The 13,353-nt window shown below is 31.6% G+C and overlaps 1 long non-coding RNA gene across 1 annotated transcript; it reads right to left on the reverse strand.

Moving 5' to 3' along the window:
• Positions 1-11,199: 11,199 nt before the first annotated feature.
• LOC128155211 (uncharacterized) lies at positions 11,200-11,933 on the reverse strand. The gene is made up of 3 exons (XR_008239581.1): positions 11,794-11,933; positions 11,623-11,670; positions 11,200-11,536 (listed from the first exon to the last, which is right to left on the reverse strand). It is a non-coding gene; the product is annotated as an uncharacterized LOC128155211 (long non-coding RNA).
• Positions 11,934-13,353: the final 1,420 nt, after the last annotated feature.

Here is a 13,353-nt window from a genome sequence, read left to right on the forward strand (position 1 = left end):
ACGTGGGGTGTGTATTTTTTCTACAATGTCGCCACATTTTATTGTTTAGAATTTGCATCGAACAATTTTTGTAGTTCAAACACGGTAACTTGTGAATTTCATTTTCTCCAGGTATACCACAACATGCGGGGTGTATACTCTGTTGTACACGGTCCGATTCCATCGTACATGTTCTATATTTCTCAAACACCTTAGCACAATTTTGACGATCATAGCTAATTTAACCATGACGTATGCTTATGATCAAATATCAGTAAAGAGCTTCGATTTTTTATCTTGTTTATATACAGGTTCTTTACAAATGCATGTTATCTGTGTTTGTTTACTCATAGCTATAGATTACTTGTTAATAAAATCAATCGTACAGAGAGTCATTGCTGAAAAACTGTTGCTGTACCTGGGGTGTAAATAACCTGTTATACCAGGTGTGTGTACAGTCAAATTTTCTTGCAAGCATTTGCGTGAATATTAAGAGTGTTATAACTAAGGAATCATTCTCTTAGTATTATGAGGTGGTCAGTTTGGTCGGAACATGATCAAATTCAATAAAGCCCGAACGTTTTAGATTAAATTTGATCATGCCCCGACCGAGATTATCTCCTCATGATATTCAAAAAATGATTCCTTATTAATTAAATTTATATTATTTTCAGCAATCGAACGATTTAAATTTGACTATTGACAAATTTAAGTGATTTTCATTTCTTTTTGATTTATTGCACTGTACATCGACTCGTAATTTTAACACAAGCAATTAAATACCTGAAAATGTAAATCTTAAATAATGTTATGGAATCCTAGCATTTCTGTTATTCTATATTAAGTCATGCGTTTGTTAGGCAAAGCATGAACTAAATTTATTATGAAATTTAAAAAGTCGTTTATTTTTCCAACACAAATTCTCATTTAAGAACCCTGATATATTTTATTGTCACCAGGTCTGACTCTACGTATCTAAACGTTGTCCTTGCAGCAGACCCATGGAATCTCATCTGTCGTTCTATTACAGATAGATGTACTATTTGTACCCTATCAAATCAAATTTTGTAAAGGCAGTGACAATGAATTAGCGTAACTCTACATAAGTTAAAAGTGAAATGACAGTTTAAAAGGGACACTTGTCTTGAACAAAGAATAGACACCATTTTGCCTCAATTCGTAAATTTGATCAAACATTTGAAAATTTGCAACTTGTTGAGGTCAAAACTTGAATATTGCTACCTTTATTGCAGGATTATGGTACTCAGTTGAAAAAACGTGCATCGATATTTAACCCTATAAATTAAAACCGTGTTGCTGGGGTAAATTGTTCGGACACAGACATTTAAGATGGTATTGCAACTTGATGAGACCAGTACTAAAATATTGGTACAACTATTGCAGAATAATGATATTCAATGGAGGAAAACATGCATAGATACTTAACCCTTCAAACCCGTGTGGCATGGGTAAAAATTAAAACCACGGTATAAGGTAAGGGGTCTTATGACATTAAAATCATAAAAATCATGTTTGGAGTGATTCTTGCAGAAGAAAAATACGAGAAATTAGATAATATAAGTATTAATGGTCTAATTTGGTTATTACTCATCTTTTTGACGCTACAGATTTGTCAATTTTTATCAGGACGTTGGAGTTTCTTGTGTTTTTACGTCAAAAAAAAAAAAAAAAAAAAAAAAAACAAGTCAATTTCGTTGTCTGTTTTCTTACAATAATTGTATAGCTTAACAAATGATTTAAGGTGGCTCTATTCACCACTTTTTAATGACGCAGTACGCAAAAAAGTAAATCTGGAAGCATGCAATTCCAGTACTGGCTGATTTAAACTGAGGCGAAATGTATGGGGACCGCTCTTTTGAAAAACTTGTTAAATGAATAGATTTAATTTGATGATTGGAAAATTCATTACTTTCAAGAAATGTGGTATGCGACACCTTCACGTTGTGTGGTATTATTTATCGAAATAAACAATAAAATCAAATATAATTTTTTAAATAGTTTCTTTCCCATCATCGATATGTTACACAGCAGCGCAGTGGGTTAGTGGGTTCACTACAAACCTATAGGTCATGAGTTCGATTCGCGTTGAAAACAATAAACTTTTTAACTTTCCAAAATTTTCTAAGAAGTATTTTCTGTTTGAATACTGTGAAAGAAAATTCTAAACCGGTGAAATTTCTCTCAGGTTGGGATACATCGACAGATGTTCTTTACCACCTCAAAGGGATGGGAGGGTGGCTTTGAATTTCTCTCAGGTTGGGATACATTAAACCTATTAGCCTTGTGAATTTCCCCCTTTATTTATTTGACTAAGTTTTGCATTAAAGCGAATATATTAAGTTATACAGGCCAATAATGAAATATGTATGTATTTATCATTCCAACATTATATTTAGGAATTTTTTTTCAACTTAGAAATTAAAAGTTCCCAAGGTGTTTGGGCCTTGGGACTTAGGAACGATAACCCTTACCCGAGGAACTTTCATACCAAATAAGATTTAAAATATTTTTTGTGTTTATTTGCAATGATTTTCATTCAATTTTTTATGTCACATTAATTAAAATACATTTTCTTATAACAGCAAGCAACTTTTCAGATGATTTGTCAACAGAGTAAGAAAATATGAAAAATTATATTCTGGGGAAATACTAAAAAATTGCAAAAAGAACATTTTTGAATGTTAAGAAGTGTTATATTTTTTTTAATGTGTCCGAAGGAAATATCCATCATATGACAAAAAATTTCTCTCAATTTGTTAATAGCTAACTTTTTAAAAAAATATTTTACAAAAACACGAAAAAACATTTAAAAATTCTTTTAAAATACTTATAGTATCCCTATCATCATTCTAATATTTGATAAGTATATGTTTTGTGGTCTTCTATTGAAAATTGGAATAAACTGTGGGTGTATAGAGCCACCTTAAAGAGACCATTTAATAATAGCGATCAAAAGTATAGACTTCATTTTATGTCTCTATCAATGGCGATTCCTCTCCTCCGCAAGTATGTATCCCTTAAACGCCGGAGTCCGTTGTCATGGAGAAGATGCGTCGGTCATTCACAAACCTCCACGATCTTCCAGATCGTTGCAGAAAGAACTGCTATACCACAACAATCAGTTAAATTTTCCACCGTTCAGATTGACAAACCCTTCCCAGATTTGCTTTTTTGAAACAGATAAAAAATTTCAAATGGGCTATAACCACAAAATCCAGTAATCAGTGCAGGACAAACAACAATTTCTTTCCGAAACCCTACAAATAGGTTCATAACATTCAAAGGGTAAGAATATAGGTTTAGGTATGAAGATACTGTGGAAACAGAAGTATTTGCTGAAGATTTAATTTCGTTATTTTCGTTGGCAGTATAAATCAACGAAATGAAATCTGTGATGAATTTTTAACGAAAGTATTCATGAATACAAAGAGATTACGATACGACGAAATTAAATGCCAACGGTATTTTATTGGCTCCGAAACAACGAAACTTTGACCAAACGAAAATATGCCCTTCTACAGTAGATGAGTTAAACTCTGGAAGATTATTTTCTCACTAAAATTGGGTAGATAAATCTGCTAAAATCCCATCATTAGACAATTTAAGATCTCAATTATTTCTTCACATGCAAGATTTATATGCGAGTTCAATTAACAATCTAGATTAGAAAGATTATCCTGAATTTTTTTCTTTGCTTAATAGATTCCAACACGTTTTTGCCAAAGATGACTTTGATTTAGAGCTATTTAATGAGGGGGGACTCATAAGATACACACTGATGAAAATTATCATGAAGTTTTCTCTTTGTTTAATAGATTCCAACACGTTTTGCCAAAGATGACTTTGATTTAGGGCTATTTAATGGGGAGATAACTCATAAGATAGACATTGATGAAGAACAAAACAAAAGCTTCGAATAAAACCAATTGGTTTTGAGAAAGAAAAAAAGAGTTACATTGACTAAATGCCTGAAAAAGGTATTATTCAACCCTTAATTTCATAATTAACTTCTTCTGTATCGCTGAGAAAAAAGATATTAAAATGAGATTTTGTATTGAGTATAGGGCCCTCGATAAAGTAAACACAAAAGATACAATTCCCATTCCAATCATACAGGATTGCATAGAAACACTACGAAAAAATACGTCTCTAAGTTCATTGGATATGGCCTCGAGATATTTGCAAATTTAAGTTGCTGAAAGAAGCTGCATTTACCACCAAATATTGTTTATATGAACATTTTAGATTACCATTTGGACTATGTAATAGTCCAGCCACTTTCAGTAGAGTTTTTCAAGAGGTCTAAGCAGTATAACTTGGAATGAATATTTGGCTTACTTAGTTGATGTCATTATTCTCGGTAGGGACAATTTTTCTCATGCTAGAACTCTATTTTCTGTCATTTCTAGATTTAATAAAAGTTCAAATTGAAATTAAAAGCTCAGAAATGTGAACTTTATTAGAAAGAGATAAAATTTCTAGGGAAGTTAGTCAGTCTTAATGGTATATCAGTCAATCCTTATTAAGAAGTGACCAATACCAAAAGATACAAAACAATTGGAGTCTTTTCTTGGATTTGCAAATTGCCATAGAAATCATGTGAATGGTTTTGCTAATATTACACATACACTGTATCAACTAGTGAAAACATATAAAAAGTCAAATTTTTGTGGACAGATGAAAATTATATTGCATTTGATATCATTAATCAATGCTTCATTGACGCCTTGACATTAGCATATCCAAATTCAAAAGATACTTTTGTTTTAGATACAGATGCCTCCAAAAATTCAGTTGGTGCGGAATTATCTCAAATTCAGAATGGTAAAGAACAAATTTTATGTAAAGTAAATTGTTGACATATGCCAAGAGAAAATAGTGTACCACCAGAAAGAACTCCTAGCAATAATTACCTTTACAAAATAATTCAGACATTTTTGTTAGGAAATACATTCATTTTAAGAACTGACCACAATAGTTTAATCTGGCGTTTGAACTTTAAAAATATTGAGGGTCAACTTGCTTGCTGGATTTAGGAATTGTCTCATTATAACATTATTTTACAACATTGACCAGGTATACACCATGGAAACGCAGATGCCCTGTCAAGAATTCCAGATGATTTTAACCTTTGTAATGACTGTAAACCTGGGGTAGAGTTAAATCAATTACCTTTTGGAGGTTGTCATTTTTGTAAGCGAGCAAAACAATAAACGTCTACTTTTGAAAATGTCATAGATTATGTTGTTCCCTTAAGAATAAGATCAGTTAACAATTTGAATGCAATTCCTCTGGGTTTGTCAGATGTGTGTATTCCAGAGGAGTTAGCTGATGAACAAGAAAAAGATGATTTTTCTTATTTTCCCCTGGCCAAATAGAGAAGGCTTCCTATATCCGCCCTTTATCATGTATTGTAGAAAACATTCATTAGTTTATAAGTATCATCAATAAAATGAAGCTCGCATACATTTTACTCTTCATGAAGAGCTTAAGTAGGTCAATAGATAATTCTGTGAAAGAAATGTCATACATGCAGTTTAAAAATGAAAATCGGTCGGTGAAAGAAGATGTGTTCAAGTGTATCACTCCATCTATAGGAGAGAGAGAGAGAGAGAGAGAGAGAGAGAGAGAGAGAGAGAGAGAGCAGTACGGTTTTTCTATTTATCAATGCAATAAAAAATTCGAATTATTTAAATATGCGTTGTTGATTAATAGACTACTGCGAAATTACGAGATATCTCTCATCTTTAATTGTCTACATGCCACGTATAGTTGATATATGCGGTTTTGTTTGTGAGATTTGGAAATTCGTCATATATTATCCTAACTCATCGTTGATTTATGATTTAGGCCTGGTTTTTTTAACATTTTCATTCTCTTAAGTTTTATAAATAAAGTAGTTCACGCCCCAAGTTAATTACCTCAGCATTTAGATCCGGTATTTACCTCTCGTATGGTGCACCATAGTCTTACCCAAATCTCTATGTTGTTGTTTTGTTTTTGTTTTTTTTCATTTTCTTGCAAATTTAACAATGTTTCAGAAATTTTGATTCTTGATCAGATTCACCTTTTTTTTCATTAACTTTTAATTAAATTCATGTATTTATCATGGGTTTACTATGGTAAGGACATCTTATACTGGCCAATAAAGCATTTTTTTCGAACAATTAGAGAAGTAGAGTAAAAACAATACAGAAGTTGTATAATGTTGAATGTGGCACGATTCCATTGTTAATGTATTGTTTTCTGAAAGTTCTAATTAAAACAATTAGGATAGGCTTAACTGAGTTGGAAGAATTAAGCCATTTTAAAGTTTATGGCATATGCGACAAAGCTTAGAACAACAAACGCATTCTTAACTACGAAATTTTCATTACATTATTTTACTACTATTATTTGATAATAAATAATTCACAGTTAATCTATGCATCTGAATGCTAAACTTTTAACAACAATCAAGGCATATACACAAAATCTTTTTAAAAAATCCTGATGTTGGGGAAAATTGTCAATTAATAGTCTATATTTTTAGAAATAGCGCTAGGCCTTTATAACGATTACCATTACTCTTATCTTTGTTTTTCCTTCAAATTCTCATCATATTTCTCGATAAGATTTCCCTTTTCTGAATTCATTTATGTCAATGCTAGGTTGTGTTTGACGTCATCAATGACGCCTTACAAATCAATCATAATAAATTCAAATATTGGTGCTTCAATGGGATTTGCAACCTATCTTCAAACTATGTGCCTTGCACTGTTATTTTAAACATATGTCCACCATTGCATTTTGTTTTGAGATCACGGTGTAAACCAAATATCGGAAGACACACAATATCAAACATTATTTAAACAATAAAATGCTTTCTTTGGTGATTCATTCTGGATATGAAGGTAGCGACATTGCAGAAAAAATACATAACCCGCGTTAGCGGGTTATGTAAATTTTTTCTGCAATGATCGCTACCTTCATTACCCGAATGATTCATCAAAGAAAGCATTTTATTGTTTATATTAACATCTTTCTTTTAGCCAATTGATAAATTGATTATGAAAAGTAAGTAAAATTCACTAAATTACTGTTAATGTACGTAAGTACGTTAACTAAAAGAAACAGCCAAATCGTCTCCTGTGAGACTTTGAGTCTGACGTCGTCATGATTATTTCGTGCAGTCCGTGATTTTTCCGAGGTAGTTGTGTCTCGACCAATTGATAAACTGGGGGTGTCAAGTTTGGTCCTGTCACTTTCTTGTCAGTTTCAGCCGCTGTAGAAATCGACCAATCAATAAACGGGGCATGTAGATTTCAATCTGGCTGTTTCTATAGAGCTATGAATTAACTATAAGTTTCCGTAAGAAATAGAGGGAATAATACTTGGTAGATGTAAATATTAATCATTGAATGCGCAACTTTATAATATTTTGTTCTTTATTTAGTTCTTTATAAAATATCTACTGAAAGTACTTTAGTTCATTACAAAGATCTTTTCAAAAACTCTTTTTAATGTCAATGATCAGAGAGCGTCATATCTTATTCCTATCTCCGACAAAAATTAGTAGTTCAAACTACACATGTACACGCATTCTGGTGCAGTACTTTCCGCACTCCCTTGGGCGATGTTTTTTTGCAAGTCGTAGGCACCATTGACACAGTACCTGAGAATTCCTAGAATGGGTTCGAAAATGTGCTACATATTGTCTCTGTGCTGAAAGTAAAAATGAAATATATTTAACTATACTAGACTATCACAAAACCGACATCAGCAAACGTCAACTTGTAGAAATATTTAAAATGTCCGTAAATTAAATAGGTCATTATCAAATAATCTAAAAAAAAAAAAAAACAACATACCTTGCTGTCGACGTCCTTTCCATTTTTTGGAATTTATAGATGAGAATTCAATGCAAAATAACATGATGATCAAGTAGATATGGATCTTCATTCCAAAACCAAACTTTCTACTAAGGTATCATGCTTTTGGGAAAATGCTTTTGGAATTTTTTCTACCTTGATATTTGCATAATTACTTACATTTACATACACTAAGTGGTTCTCTTTTAATAAGCGTTCGTGAGCTGTATGGATATTTTATAACTTCATGTTCATTACCAGCATTACAATTCATTCCCTCTTTTGGTAATTAAGTTTATTATATATAACACATGTACGTTTGAGAAAAAGCTGTGAAAATATGACACGAACCGTCTCTTTTTCACGACAAAGGAGTAAACTGAATTCTAAATCGTTTTAAACAACGACCAGCACTAAGTCTATTTACAAAATGTGCTACAAAATAAATTTACTTGTTGAGGTGTTAAAAGCTATTCAGGAAATTTACGGACTTACTGTTTGCAAAAAAATGTCTGTATAAAGCCTAAAGAAGGAAAAAAATGAAAATATTCCTTCGCCACAAATATCGAGATGTTTACTTTTTCTGTACTTCGGTTGATTGATGTGTTGTTTGTGTAAATGGATAAAGGTGCGTAGAGTTGTTCCATTTTCTCCTATATAAAACTTTTTTGCATCAGCTGTAACATTTGTAGAGGCCCAGGGCATGTTCGCATTAATAATAAAGTCCTTTTTCCCGAATTTGAACGAATTCCCAACTTTAATGTATTTTCAAGTTCCCCAACAGGGGTATTGTCCCTTTTTGACCGAATAAGACTGTCGTGGTGAAAAGAAGACTTGCAAAGTATCATTCGCATTAATGATGTTTTCTCTGTTCAGTTCTAAAACTTTTTTATACCATCATCTATGATTCCTAGTGGATAACATTGTTTATTCAGGCTCGCTTTTAATTCATGTAAAGGTTAATTTCTTTCTTCATTGTCACTATGTTAGTACCAACGCCTTAATAAGGTGTATGGAATTCTGCGTTTAGTATTGCTCGGAGGCAATATTTGGAATGAAGATATTGACGGGTATCGGCTGGTTTGTAATACATGTCGGTGGGTATATTTTTTCCGCACTTAGAGATGAGATCATCTAGAAATGGAATACAGCGGAAACTTTCGTCTAGCGTCAAGTTTGGATCAAGATTATTCACGATGTCTAAAAAAACTGCTTTATTGGTGTTGATCTCATTCAAATTAATATTCAGTTTTCAATTTTATGTTTAAAAAAGGCGAAAGGAATACATGCATTAGATTAATGGTAATTCAAACGTCCTGAAGTCTGGGTAGCCAGTATTCTTAATTGTAACCCGAATAAATTCACTTCTTAACAGCAAATAATGTTAATTTTAGGGATAAATAAGGTAATCTGGGGCACATGTGGATTAAGTAAATCTTTTTCATTGAAATATTCAGTTTTCGAATCATTTCCGGAAACAGGCCCACACAAGGATACGCCCAAAAGAAGTCCTGTAAATATGGATAATAATACATCATAAAAATATGGTGTTAATCGAAAATCCAAAACCCTATGTGTAAAGAAATATAACAAACTTACAAATTCATGGCAAAAGGAAAATAGATGATCATGATCATCATCTATCGGGATTGTTCTGTATGAAAATTCCGACTTAAATACTTCCTATTTTTCACTGATCAAACTTTTTACCGCTTGTTTTAATTTACAAATACCTTTTATTTGTAACTTTTATCAATTTAATAATCTATGTTCGAAGACTTAATGTTCACTAGTGATTGATATTAGCTTTTTGTGGCGAATATTAACGTCTTGTTTTTTCTCACGTTTTTACATATGATGTTGTTACTTTCAATGTGGTACAACATGTGTATTTTTACCTTTGCGAATAGTTAATCGTTTTTTTTGTCCGTTGCTTTTTACCTATTTAATGAGATAAGAAATTATTTAAAATGACAACTTTTCTTGACATAAAATACCCCCTTCATCGCCACAGAAAAAGGAGTTGAGAAAGCTTCTCACTGAACAGTATGGTAGGGAGTTATTTCACAGAAATATATGTTGTTTCATATACCTCAGGTAGCACACACCGGTATTCCCAGCGGTGTACGTATAGAGATCATATTTTCCAAAAATAACACTAACCATAATATTAATATAAACACATATTATGTAAGGTATAATATCATTGCCACTTTAATAAAACAAGGAAATACGATCGATTTACCATAAATCATCAATTTTGAAACGACACGCTTGAAATACATGAAATGAATCATCAAGTCAAGTTTGAATGTCTTAAATAATAAGTACTTAAGTTAATGATCAAAAGGCTTCAATGTGATAGCTCATGATTGAGTAAAAGGTGATCAACTACAAACAATAACAAAATCACAAAATCACATCCCTCCTCACCCTAAAAAAGCAATGTAGTTCACAAATAAAGGAAATGTTAAAAATCCTCGCATTTCAAACCATAGGAAAACACCTCATTGCCGTTAAACTCCGTTTCCGATGAAATGTAGTTTCCAGCCCCGCATTTCTTTTCGATTTAGGGTTGTGTAAATTCTTGAACAGTTTATGGTTTTTTACAGTGTTAAACACCAATGACACAATGTTTGTGAATTTGGATATCTGATCAGACGGAAACAAGTTACTGAAATTAGATTATAAATCATCTAGCTATTAATATTGTTTGAGCTGGACTAAAGGTTCGATTGACTTAAATAGATTCTCTAAAAATTCACATATCTGTACATTTTTCAAAAAGCATACCTTTCTGTCTAGTAATTCTTTGAGTTTAAGAATGTATCAATACAACTTGAACACAAATTAACAAATCCATCTGAAATTTCTTCATTTTGTCAAAGATCTCTGTGCGTAATATGTCGTATAAAAAGTAAACTGGAGTATATCCCTGATTTAGGAGAAAATGTCGAGGCATGTCCTTTTTTGCCTGCAATATGAATCCTCTTAATCATGAGTATGAAGTATTGGTCTCTGTCGAATGGAAAGCTTATATCACACATTTTTTGTCGTTCCTTTAAATAATCATATGTTTTAACGTTAATTTAAAATCCACGTTAGAGTTTTAAAAATTAATTGTTTCATAGTTATTTCTTCTGTTAATAAGATTTTTACTTCAGAATTAGTTATCCTTTTTATAAAAAAAAAAAGCATAAAAATAATGTTATGTTATTACCGATGCATTGCTTGAGGACTAAATTCCTAAATCAAAACATATACAGGTTTGTGCATTAAAATTGTACTCATATATTACAAGTCTACAAAGCTATTTAAGTATGCTTGATCTCTAGTTGTGTAGACATGTTATAAATAGTACGTCTTTCATATTTTTCAGGAAAAGAAAAAAATGCCTTTGCATTTTTTTTTAATGAAAATCTCATAAACAGTTAAAAACTGTTGATATAATAAACAAACAATTCAATCAAACTGGTTCAATCATTGTTGAAACTTATTGATATTGAATATTCATCTGTCTTTCGTTCATTATGTTTTTACTGTATACGTGGGTTTCCTGATATTAGGTTGAGGGCAATACTGGGAACAGATATATGGAAAATATCCGTATTTAATAGCAAATTGGAGACACATTTCCCACAATGACATCCAATTACGGTGGATCCTTGGTGCGTAATTCATCTGCACTGAAAATAAATTTATATTTCACGTTTTCTGTAGAATTATATACATACTCAGATATGTGAATAAAATTTGATTAATTTCCCATTACCTCTTAGATTCCTCTGACCAAGTCTATTTATTCTTCTCAATCCTGTTTCTGGAACAATGAAGAACAAAATCACAAAATCCGCAATAAGAAGGCAAAAGTCAAAACTCCCAATTTTCAAAACAGGTGGGATAAAAATTATCTAAACTATTCCAAAATTTAAATCAAACCAACCATGATGTCCAATTCCTCTCAGTGTAAGTGAATATAAACAAACAAATTGACTGCAAACTAAAAGAATTATGTAAGCTTTCATTTTATACCGCAATTCTCCGCACTGCATGTGTACACTGTGACTATTATGGGCGGTTTCGAATAGTTTTGTTCTTATGAAAGAAATTATTAACCCATCGATCAAATGAGTTTAACTAAATCACCCTTATCTTGTCTGCCTTCGTTCCACACACACACACACACACACATATATATATATATATATATATATATATATATATATATATATATATATATATATATATATATATATATATATTTTTTTTTTTTTTTAAATGAAATATATTAGGCAATATATTATGCATCATTGTCAATTTAATTAAGATTTGAGTGATCAAAATCTTTCAGGTTCCATAAAACGGAGGTTCATAAATCTCGTATACAACTGAACCTAAAAATACATGGTAAAGGATAAAGTTAACAATAACATATTATTTCAATTATCTTTATGATTGATTACGTATTAAAAGATTTGAATCAATGGCTTGACGAAAATCCCAATTTTATAAAATTTACATATGTAGAACTGTTAATGAATAAACATTGATTTACGACGCTCAATGTCGCTTCTACAATCCGTTCGTTATCTATACCTAGGTTCATCGTTTTATCAAATTCTTCGCATGCATTTCACACGAACGTGGAAAAACTATTTTTTTTCTAGATATTTGAAAGAGATGGGTTTATTTCAATTTTTTTTCATTTATATAGGAGCAACAAACTAGTGAGGTTAGTATGTACGGTATTATTGGGATATGTTGATTACAGCATTCGTGTCCCGTCCCTCTTTGATATAGTAAGTCCCGATCCCTGATGTTCGTTTTCACCACGTTTTGTTGATTTTCTGAATAAATGCACATGCAATTCGTAAAAACAAAATTCTACGAGTTTTTGTTTTAAACATATACCCCTTCTTTGCATTTGGAGATATTCTCACTTATACAAAACATTTCTCACGAGAATTTATAGTAAAAAAATTCACTACGCACCGGAAAAGTCGAAGGCGCTCTGGTATAGAGCACCCCCCCCCCCCCGCCCCGCCTGTTTCCGGATTACATCAAAACTAATATACATATATTGACTGTCAGTGTATCTAAGAAAAACTTAAATTTGGGCTGACAACAACTGTACGTTTTGCTTATACAGACAAAAATACAAACGTCAATGCGCTGTAATAGGTAAGTTTTCCCTAATAACTTGTCTAAATAGACATGAAAGCATGTGCCTTCAGGCGCGTATCTGCCTATAAGCAAGTGCGCAAGCAATTGCGTACATATCATTCTAAAAAAAAAAAAAAAATAAAAAACAAACAAGCAAACCAAAAAATTTTAAAATTATTTTGTGTCTTTAATATTGTTACGATTCAAATCTATAGTCAGCAAGTTCAATCAAATTTTAAATCTTTTATTAAATCATTGCCGAAAAAAATCATCCAAAACTTAAGAAAAAGAAAGTTAAGTAGAAATAACTGTATCAGTTAATCAACCTTTTCCTGATTAT

This window comes from Crassostrea angulata, chromosome 7 (genome assembly GCF_025612915.1).
Source record: "Crassostrea angulata isolate pt1a10 chromosome 7, ASM2561291v2, whole genome shotgun sequence".
Taxonomy (NCBI): Eukaryota; Metazoa; Mollusca; class Bivalvia; order Ostreida; family Ostreidae; genus Magallana; species Magallana angulata.